This window comes from Schistocerca americana, chromosome 2 (genome assembly GCF_021461395.2).
Source record: "Schistocerca americana isolate TAMUIC-IGC-003095 chromosome 2, iqSchAmer2.1, whole genome shotgun sequence".
In the NCBI taxonomy this organism is placed as follows: domain Eukaryota; kingdom Metazoa; phylum Arthropoda; class Insecta; order Orthoptera; family Acrididae; genus Schistocerca; species Schistocerca americana.
This window is the reverse complement of record NC_060120.1, coordinates 473,954,754-473,966,426: the sequence shown is the minus strand read 5'-3', so window position 1 is coordinate 473,966,426 and position 11,673 is coordinate 473,954,754. Positions and strand designations below refer to the sequence as shown.

The following is an 11,673-nucleotide window of genomic DNA, read 5'->3' as shown; positions in this document are numbered from 1 at the left end:
AGAGGAAGATGGAAGAGAAAAGGTAGCCCACGAGATGCAAGTGATTGAAGGCACAGCATCCAGTACAAGCTTATCTCGTGCAGATGTTGATTCGTCTGTATTTCTCCTCTTGATTAGCCTTGACGTGCTCTACTGTATCAGAACACGGCGCTGCCTTACAGTGTCAGACACTCAGCGCTGTCCGTTGTGTCGCAGCCGACAGCCACACGCCTGGGCGCCTCCTGCACGAAGTGTGTCACGCTCTCCACGTTTGGTGTGTCTCACAAATGAAACTCGTTACCGGCGTGGCTCGTTGGTCTAGGGGTATGATTCTCGCTTAGGGTGCGAGAGGTCCCGGGTTCAAATCCCGGACGAGCCCATATTTTTTTTGCTTTGATCAATCCCTTTCAAGAGCTGAAAGGGAGGCGCGAGTGTGTGCGGGAGATTGGGCCCTGCCTTGTCTCCCACGGACTGCACAAACACAAGAAGAGTCCAAAGCGTTGGAAAGGAACAAGTGTTTTCAGCTGTAGGGCAAACCGACACCAACCGGCGGCCGAGGATCGCGGAGGCCAGCGCCACCTCCCAGCGGTCAGCTGTGGCTGTGGCTGTCAACAGCTTGGCAGTCCAAGCCGGGCCCAGCGCCGACGCCCCCATCCTGTACAGCGAGATACGAGAACTGAATATCTAGAAGCAAGTGACAAAACTGGCGCGGATTCTGAAGGACTCAGACAACGAGCAGGAGCAAAGCAATAAGTAACAAGGACCACTAAATGTCCGGGAAAACTGAAAAGCGACGCAACAAGCGGCGAAGCCAGAACTGCGAGAAAGACGAAGACAGGCTGGACGTATCTGATGCACAGGCGTCAGACACAGCGTCCTCAATTAAGGAAACGGCCGGCACCAAAGCAGAGGACATAGTCCTCCGTCCACTATCGCCACAAGCCCCAGATCTGCCTTCAACATTGCCTAAATGAATTAATGTGCCCAATAAAACGTAGTTACATGCAACGCAAATAAGATGTGTTCTGCAGGAAATGCCAGATGAAGTAGTTATGCCTGAAATAGAGCGGATACCGGGATATAACGTCTATACCAATACTGACCCAGAAGCACGGAGTGGGAGCGCGGTCATGGTGAGATGTGGAATCGACATGGGCGACGCAAAACTAATGCCCGACGGACGCGGAATAGGAGTCAAAATAGCCGACACTCTTTGAGAACATCTACGCGCCGTCGGGAACAGATAATAAGCGCGCCAGAAGTAAATTCTTTAACGACGACGTATGCGAGTTGCTCCTGCACAAAAATAACAACGTTGTGCTGGTGTGTGTGTGTGTGTGTGGGGGGGGGGTGGGGGAGGAGGGCAGGGGAGGGAAGGGACTTAACAGCGTGGCCGCAACAGATGATCAAATCCTGGTGCCCAACAAATGCATGAACTTCAGGAACTCCTTAATTGGATTAAGTTCGAAGATTGGTGGCATCTACTGCACCAGAACCAAACGGAATTTACATTCTACTATAATAGCGGAAGGAGCAGAATCGACCGGGTTGACAAAAAAAAAAAAAAAAAAAAAAAAAAAAAAAAAAAAAAAAAAAGGCCACCTCTATGACGGATGTAAAAGTCTGCCCTGTTATCTTATCCGATCTTGCGTCCACCAATGTAAAGTACGACTACCAAGCAGAAAGCTTCCAGGAAATAGAGGCAACTGGAAATTAAATACAGCGCACCATGTAGCGTATCAAGTTATTCCATGCTATCCATAGGTGCAGTAATGCATGGAGCCGTGAGCGTCTCCGATCCAGTAACTTCTTTTTAATTAGAACGCACATGACGCACCTTTGTCAGATGCCGCCCTTGGCGGTGACAGCCTGCTGGTAGGCGCTACGAATATTTGTACTCCCTATGAATCTAAATAAACTACATTAGTTATTCTCCGATTTTGTCCGAACTTTGCACATTGCTTTTTGTTTTTGCTAAAATGATGATGCCCAAATTTCTTTACCTAAAAATCACAAAAAAACATTCTGGCCATTCAAAACTGATCTAGTAACGTCAACAGATTAACCTTCAAGATAATAAGGAGCAATTATGAAAAGTTCAGTTCCTAAAAATTAATCGACTAGAATCCTCCAGTTCATAACATTTGTAATTTTTATGTGACCTGATATTAGAACCTTTCAGGATTAATATTTAGTCATATTTTGTTATGAGTGCGTGGGAGTTATTGAGAGTGTGAATGAGGGACATGCGAAATTCGAAATGTTTTGTGAAGGGCTATATGAAATATAAGCTGTGAGGGAAATTCCTGGGATGAACCAAGAGTCATGTGACATGTGTGAGTCAGCACGCTTTTATAAAAGGTAGCCACAAAAGAAGTTTAGAACGGAGTAAGTTTGTTATATAATTTTGGAATTCTTTCACATTTTATTTGCTTTACAATTATATCTAATAAATTGAAGGTAGGAGACGAGGTACTGGCGGAATTAAAGCTGTGAGGACGGGTCGTGAGTCGTGCTTGCGTAGCTCAGATGGTAGAGCACTTGCCCGCGAAAGGCAAAGATCCCGAGATCGAGTCTCGGTCCGGCGCACAGTTTTAATCTGCTAGGAAGTTTAATAAATTGAAGTTTTGCTTACGAAAAATTGCTTTCTACGTTGTAATTGCATAAGAGGATTTTGCCCGCGAAAATCATCTATAAAGAATGTTCTTATTGGTCATTTACATCAACAGCCAATCTGAATTGAGAGCTTCCCAGGCGGAGGGAGGGGGTGTTGTTTCTATGAGGACAACGCCGAGGGAGTCGCTTCCGAATCATTGTACCTAATATATCACGCGAATAAAGCATTCGGTACTTTCTTTGTCTTCCGTTACGAAAGTGCTCGCCATATTACTCCGTGACGAATGCGAAACATGCCACGCAAATTTTTTAAGTTCGACCGGAATATTTCAGAAGCGGTTATCTTTCACACGGAAACGCACAAAATTAAACGTTCACTAAAATGCTTCCTGCTCAAGTCGCTTTCTATTAGCGATAACCGAACCGAATTTACGTCTCCAAATCTTAATTTTACATATTGTTTGTGAAGAGCGCAGCAGACACACTCATCACATTTTCTATTTGAAAGTCTGCAACTGGAACGACGACAATGAAAATTTGCTGGACCAGGATTCGAACCCAGATTTCCCACTTTATGTAAGTGGTCGCCTTAACTGCTTTGGCTACCTATGCACGCCTCACATCCAAACAAAGACTTCCATTTGTCATCGTCTGTGTGTCACAATCTGCACGCATATGTTACATATATTCCCATCCAGGAAGAACATATTTACTGAGAGTCAGGAGACTGGTAGTGGTGAACAAATACGAAATTGCAGTGTCTGTGTTATTAAGAAGTACGATGCAATGTTCCTTTGGACGTTCGCTGGTCATTGGGGCTCAGTTCGAAGTGGACCTCATCACTGAACAATTCTATTCCAGTCAATGAGATTCCAGGCCGAAGATGGGTCTAGGGACGCACCAGACAGTGGTGGATACCAAACTGGTTGTCCCACGTTATATGGCCCGACAACCAGAAGTGATGGTCTGAGGTGCCACTTCTTTTCATTGCAGAGCCCCTTCGGTTATTATCGGTGGCACTCTGACAGCACAGTGGTCCATCGACGATATTCTGCACCCCTGTTTTGTTGCCTTTCATGGCAAGGTATCCTGGGCTTACATTTCAGCAAAATAATGCCCACCAACACACAGCAAGACTTTCTAAGGCTTATCTTCAGGCTTGCTGAACTATACCTTGGCCAGCTAGGTCGCTGGACTTCTCCCCAATTGAGAAACTTTGAAGCATTATGGATAGAACCCTCCAACCATCTTAACATTTCGAAGATCTAACGCACCATTTGGACAGGATCTGGCACGATATCCCTCAGGAGGTCATCCAACAACCATTAATGAATGCAAAGCCGAAGAACTGACTGTATAAGGTCCAGAGGTGGACCTACACATTACTGATTTCCTCAATTTGTGAAGTTCTGTCTCTTGAATGAGTCATCCACTTTTTCTGAAATTTTGAAGATTTGCTTGTCTATACACGTTCATCTTGTCTACCGATTTGCATCTCATTCAGATAACTCCTTTGTGGTGCTTTTTTCTCAGCGAAGTCAACATCAAATAAGTCGAGTCGACAGGTTTGTTTATTACGATGATGAAGCAGAAAAAATGTGTGTAGTGTTTCACCACATCGGCTGCACGCCTTTTAGAGTCTTGTGTCTTATCAGACGAAGATGACCGTGAAATTGACGATGAGGCAGAGAGATGCGACGACATGCGAAAGAGCATCAGTCCCTGTCAGCCAAAATAGCTCAGTTGAGAGATCGTTTCGTCTTAGAGTGTATTACAGAGATGTGTCATAGGGCAGATGCCACTAACATTTCCTGACCCATAACAAGTCTGAAATTCATCCATTCCAGGCCACGACGCCTTTTTGTAGAATGAATTCCCAAGGAATGTGATCCTACTATTAATGAATGCATACATATTTAGTAATTGGTATGTCTTCCTCTTCTTCTTCTCCTTCTTCTTCTTCTTCTTCTGCTTCTGCTGCTGCTACAATAATTTGTATCTGCATGCATTACGTATGAGATGTTCTTGTTTCTTTCTAGGTGCTGTCAATGACAGTATGCTTATGTGAGAAGGGGTCGATGTCGCAGCTGCTGATATCCAATGGAATGATCATTCCCTGACCATGACATTTTTATCCAGCACGAGTTCGTGAGGTATGACAACTGACGATATGTAAGTCCTAGTAGTATTACATTTTTCTCTTCTGCAATAATTTTTACACATTTGCATGCATTAGTTTGTTTCTAGGTGCACTCGATAATATTTTTAAGAACGACTATGATCTGGAAGCACTGCTAAGACGCTGTGCACCAATTGATATGTCGTCCTTGTATTTTACCAACAAGGACACTCGTGGTTTTCTACACAACTACCAAAAATTATTACTGACATCTGCAAGTGTCTATTCAGTATTGATACACATGTTGGTTATCAATATCATTTCATTTACCTCCTTTCCAGAGGTATTGCAACCACCCAGAAGCAGACTTGCACAAACAATACCACATCCAGACTCATCAGTGATGTGTTCACCACGTTAGCCAACACTGCATTCACTGCTATAACCCCAGCATAGTCCATCAATGATGCATTTATCGCATCCTGCGCCACTTCAGCATCGACCATCATCTCCACAGCATCCGCCATCGCCTCACTCTTGTCCTAGCAGCAGTCCTCTGGTCCATCCTGCTAATGAGCTGCACATCCACTTTGAGCTACTGTGGTTGCTAGCGCTTTTGGGAACTAGATCTCTAATGCACACATGGGCAACTTCACGGTAGGTTACCGACACCCTGCTACTTCCCTTAACATGTATCAGCCCGTTTTGGTAAGAGTGACCCCGGTGTTCCTTAGTGAAGTGCAGTCCAATTCTATGCAGTGCTCATGCACCCCCAGAAAGAAGGTAGTAAAGGTTCTGAAGGAAGACCATTGTCCAACATACAACATATGGGGGGGGGGGGGGGGGGGGGGGACGGTGACAGTGAGAAAACGCAGGGCGACTATCAGAAAAAATTGGCCATTTCTCCGAAACACAGGAAAAAGGGTCCTGTAATGCACTCAGCCATATACTCCACATCAAAGTGTACTCACACATCTATGATCAAGTAACTGAGTGGTCCATCTTTATCCCTCTTCCAAGACATATCGCTGCTAAAAAGCGATGTATAAGGGCAGTCAAACGAAAACAAGGGAAATGGAAAAAAGTGAACTTATTATTTCAAAAACAATCTCCCCATAGCTGATAATACATTTCTCCCACTGTGACATGCGACATTCAGTGCAGACATTTTACTGGGAAGCCATTACAAATCGCCCATACAGTCCTGATCTCTCCCCAAAAGATTCCCGTGTTTCTGGAGCCACGAAGAAAGACCTTCGTGGACATCAATTCGCTTCAGAGAAAAAGGTGCATGCCTGGGTACAACCATGGTTCCACAGACAGCCACAAACATGTTTCCATGAGGGCATTAAACATCTCGTCTCACAGTAACAGCAATTACTTTTGAAATTATAAACAGTTTACTAACTTTTTCCATCTGTCTCTTATTCATTTGACAGCCCTTTATATTAACATGACCAACGGCCTTGCCGTAATAGTAACAACAGTTCCCGTCAGATCACACAAGTTAAGTGCTGTCAGGCTGGGCTAGAACTTGGATGGGTGACCATCCCGTCTTCCGAGCGCTGTTGGCAAGTGGCGTGCACTCAGCCCTTGTGAGGCAAACTGAGGAGCTTCTACCATACCGTGAACTTACATATGGCTGGGAGAGCAGTGTGATGACCACATTCCCCTCCTTATCTGATTCCGGGACACCTTTGGCCTGAGGATAACACGGCTGCCGGTCGGTACCATTGGGCCTTCATGGCCTGTTCGGGCAGAATGCAGTTTTTAAATTAATATGATATTGCAGTGCCTGTGTTGTTCAGAAGTACGATGCAAAGTTCCTTCAGGTATGCATGCATACCTGAAGCAACAGGCACAGTAGCAACTACATCCGTTATGGAATACATGAAAGGTACACTGAGTGACAAAAGTCATGGGATAGCTCCTAATATCGTGTCAGACCACCTGCCCTGCGTAGTCCAGCAACTCGACATGGCATGGACTCAGCATTTCGTTGAATTTGCCTGAAGAAATACTGAGCCATACTGCCTCCATAGCCAACCACATTGCGAAATTGTTGCCAGTGGAGGATTGCAGAATTCCGTGCATGAACTGGCCTCTCATTACGTCCCATAAATGTTCGATGCGATTGACATCAGGTTATCTGGGAGGCCAAATCATTTGCTCGAAGTCTCCAGAATGTCCTTTGTACCAACTGCAAACTATTGTGCCCCAGTGACAAGACGAATCATTGTTTCGGTACATGAAGGGCTGCAAATGGTCTCCAATTAGCCAAACGTAACCACTTCCAGTCAATGAGCGCTTCAGTTGGACCAAAGGATCCCGTCCATTCCATGTAAACACAGCCCACTCCATTATGGAGCAACCACCAGTTTGCATAGAGTCCTGTTGACATCTTGGGTCCATGGCTTCGAGGTGTCTAAGCCACATTCGAACCCTACTATTAGCTCTTACCAACTGAAATCAAGACTCACCTGACCAGGCCTCAGTTTTCTAGTCGTCTGGGGTTCAACCGATATGGTTATGAGCCCAAGAGAGGCAACGCAGGTGATGATATGTTCTTAGCAATGGCACACTCATTGGTCATCGGTTTCCATAGCCCATTAACGCCAGATTTCGCCACACTGACCTAATGGATACATTCATCGCACATCCCACATTAATTTTTGTGGTTATTTCACTCAGCGTTCTTTGTCTGTTAGCACTGAAAATTCTACACAAACGCCGCTGCTCTCGCTTGTTAAGTGAAGGCATTTGGCCACTGTGTCGTCTGCAGTGAGATGTAATGCCTGAAATTTAGTGTTCTCGGCACACTCTTGACACTGTGGAACTCAGAATATTGATTTAACTAACAATTTCGGAAATGTAATGTCCCACGTGTCGAGCTCCAACAACCATTTTGCATTAAAAGTTATTTCCTGTCGGGCAGCCATAATCACGTCAGTCACATGCATCACCTGAGTAAAAATGACAGCTCTGGCAATGCACAGACCTTTTATATCTTGTGTACGCGATACTACCACAAACTGTATTTATGCACATCGCTATGCCATGACTTATCAACTCAGTGTCTTCACATTGGCGAATGTGGACAACCGTCAGCTGCATAATGGGACTACTACTTTGCATCATCCTAATCAACACAGGCACTGCGACATCGTATTTATCCGCCGATACCAGGCAATCAACTTTCCATTAAAATGTCTCCCCTGTAGGGGAATACACATCATGAATGTAGGGCTGCAGTTTGTAGACACATGGATGGCAACATATGGTAGTTTGGGCCTAGCCATGAGTGATGCTCAGATAACCTAATGGCTGGGCGACTGTTCCCAACAACTGAGAAACTGGTGTTCGACTCCCAGTCTGGCTCAAATTTTCATTGTCATTGCGGTATACAGCTGATGGGTGTCCATATTCGCAAATACGAATACATTTCATGTAGCTTATATTAATGTCCAAAATACTGCCGAAGGTGACGAATTTTGCTTTGGATGGTCACTTTTAGTTTGTGATATAAATTATAATGTTCATTCTGAGCATACAACTACAGTGCAACTCCTTTGGGACTGGGGTATGGGTCGGAACGCATAAAAATTGGATTACACTGGGCAACAACCAAAAAAACGTCATGGGTTTCTCAGCTGATTTAGACTAATTTTGGTGTTCTGAGTCCGAATATCACATTGATTTTGCTCTATCAGGTCAACTTTTTGAGATACAGCCATAGGCCTACATGACCATTTTTCCCTGAAATGTAAGCCTTTTTATAGGCTTCAATATGCTAATATTAGGGGTTTTAAGGGGATTATTCAGGACATATGAAAACAAAAGAAGCCTTTAAGATTGTAACAGTTAATCATTCCAATAGATGCCTTTTTTTCTTACTATAGTATAAAATTTATTCTAATTTTTATTGTCTGACAGTCAACTGCATATTTCTATTACTATTTCAGATTGATATGGCTTCTGCGCGACGTTCATGCATGAATAATCCAGACGTTTTCTGCTACATCTGCGGAGAATACACGCTTTCAGTGGACAGGAAGAACATCACGGGATTTGTGAAGAACGCCTACCAGGCTTACTTTCAAGTCAAGCTGGGTGACCAAGATAAGCCCTGGGCACCGCACACGGTCTGCAAGAAGTGCGTGGAATACCTCCGGCGGTGGACGAAGGGCACGAAAACTTCACTGAAATTTGGGATTCCGATGGTTTGGAGGGAGCCCTTGGACCATGCATCGGATTGTTACTTCTGCGCCATCAATACTACTGGCATCAACCGGAAGAATCGGCACAGCCTCCAGTACCCCGACCTTCCATCTGCCCGCCGTCCAGTTGCTCACTGCGAAGAAATTCCTGTACCAGCGTTCACAGAGCTTCCTAACATCGACGACGAGGCCACCACTGCAGACGAGGGAGGATATATAGCAGACGAGGAGTATGAAGCACAAGATGGTCGGCAGCTCTTTTCACAATATGAGCTTAATAATCTTGTTCGGGATCTCAGCTTGTCGAAGACTTCATCCGAGCTGTTGGCCTCCAGACTCAAAGAGAAAAATCTACTTGGCGAGGACGCGCGTATCACTTTCTTTCGTAGAAGGCATGAGGACTACATGGGCTACTTCTGCCAGGAGGAAGACCTAGTGGACTGCCGAGATGTCGCCGGTCTTCTTGTTAAACTCGGGGCTCCTACATACGATCCGAGAGATTGGCGACTCTTTATTGACAGCTGCAAGCGCTCTTTGAAGTGTGTGCTCCTCCACAACGGGAACGAGTTCGCTTCAATCCCTCTTGCTCACTCCACAACTCTCGTAGAGAAATATGAAGCAGTGAAGTACGTGCTCGACAAAATCCAATATGAGCAGCACCAATGGATCATCTGCGTCGACTTCAAGATGGTGAACTTTCTACTTGGTCAGCAGTCCGGGTTCACGAAATACCCATGCTTTATATGTATGTGGGACAGTCGAGACAGAGCCCAGCACTATGTAAAGAAAGTGTGGCCGCCACGAGAGCAGTTAGTACCTGGTGCGAGAAACATCATAAACGAACCTCTTGTTGACCGGGAGAAGATATTGATCCCATCGCTACACATGAAGCTTGGGTTAATGAAACAGTTCACGCGTGCTCTGGACAAGGATGGGAGGTGCTTCCACTACCTGTGCCGAGCCTTTCCGGGACTGACCACTGAGAAGCTGAAGGCCGGCATTTTCGATGGGCCACAGATACGGCAGCTCATAAAGGACACAGAGTTCGAAAACTCCATGAACACGTTAGAGTGCGCCGCGTGGAAATCGTTTGTGCAGGTGGTGAACAACTTCCTGGGGAACACGAAGGCAGCAAACCACGCCAGACTCATCAGCAGCATGATAGAGGCCTTTCAAAAGCTCGGGTGTTTGATGAGTATAAAGATGCACTTCCTGTACTCACACATGGAGAAGTTTCCTGAAAACCTTGGGGCGATGAGCGACGAGCAGGGAGAAAGGTTCCATCAGGACATGCGCCAAATGGAGGATAGGTACCAGGGGAGGTGGGACGCAGTCATGATGGCGGACTACTGCTGGATGCTGAAGAGAGACAACCCAGCAGCTGCTCACAAACGGGAATCGAAGAAACGCTGATTCATGCCGTGAACTCTGAACTTTTGTGTCACGTAACGCTCATTGTTATACTAATATTATGATAAATATGCTCATTTAATTTGATGGAGTAAATAAAAACTTAATGAAGTTGCATACGTTGACTTTTATTTCTTGAGGAAAACGGAAAAAATCTTCCGGGGTTTCTCAGCAGATGATACAAAGAAATTTGTTTTTTTACGAAAAATCGATTTTTAAAAATTTCTGTAGCAAAAAATCCTGACCTGATAGAACAAAACCAAGGTCATTTTCGGACTCAGGGCATCAAAATTAGTCTAATTCAGCGGGAAAACCCTAGACTTTTTAAAAAAAATCTTTTTTTGTTGCACCGTGTTATCAGAAAGTACAGAAAAATACGAATTTACATTAAAATAAATAATCTCTGAATTCTAAAATGACTACTATACGAGGTGTGGCTAGAAAAAAACCGGACTAGCACTGGTGAAACAATAAAACGAATGCAATAAGGCTGAAAGTCGCGTGGCCTGTCACGTGACTCTCGCTCCGCCTAATGCTCGAGTTTCATCTGCCTCCTGCAATCAGTCTGCCCGTGGCGTCTGTTTTAAGTAGTTGACGTTTTGTCTGTGCGTCGGAAAATGTTGAGTGTACAGAAAGAACAGCGTGTTAACATCAAATTTTGTTTCAAACTAGGAAAATCTGCAAGTGAAACGTTTGTAATGTTACAACAAGTGTACGGCGATGATTGTTCATCGCGAACACAAGTGTTTGAGTGGTTTAAACGATTTAAAGATGGCCGCGAAGACACCAGTGATGACACTCGCACTGGCAGAACATTGTCAGCAAAAACTGATGCAAACATTGAAAAAATCGGTAAACTTGTTCGACAAGATCGCCGTTTAACAATCAGAGCAGTGTCTGAGTTAACAGGAGTTGACAAGGAAAGTGTTAGGCAGATTCTTCATGAAAGTTTCAACATGAACAAAGTGTGTTCAAAAATGGTTCCAAAGTGTCTCACAATTGAACAGAAGGAACGCCGAAGAATGATTTGTTCTGACATCCTGGAAAACATTGAAAGTGATCCCACCTTCTCACAAAATGTTATTACTTGCGATGAATCGTGTTTTTTTACTTACAATCCCGAAACTAAACGCCAATCGATGCATTGGAAAACTCCTGGTTCTCCACGACAAAAAAAAAGCACGAATGTCAAAATCGAAATTCAAGGCAATGATGACTGTTTTTTTTTTTTTTTTTACATCAAAGGGATTGTGCACATTGATTGGGTACCAGAGGGACAAACAGTGAATCAGCATTACTACATTAGCGTCCTGGCTACCCTACGTGAGCGAG

The 11,673-nt window shown here is 44.6% G+C and overlaps 1 non-coding gene across 1 annotated transcript; it reads left to right on the top strand.

Annotated features, from left to right (window-relative positions):
- The first annotated feature begins 286 nt into the window (after nt 1-286).
- Nucleotides 287-358, top strand: Trnap-agg. Its single transcript has one exon. It is a non-coding gene; the product is annotated as a tRNA-Pro (tRNA).
- The last annotated feature ends 11,315 nt before the right edge of the window (nt 359-11,673 follow it).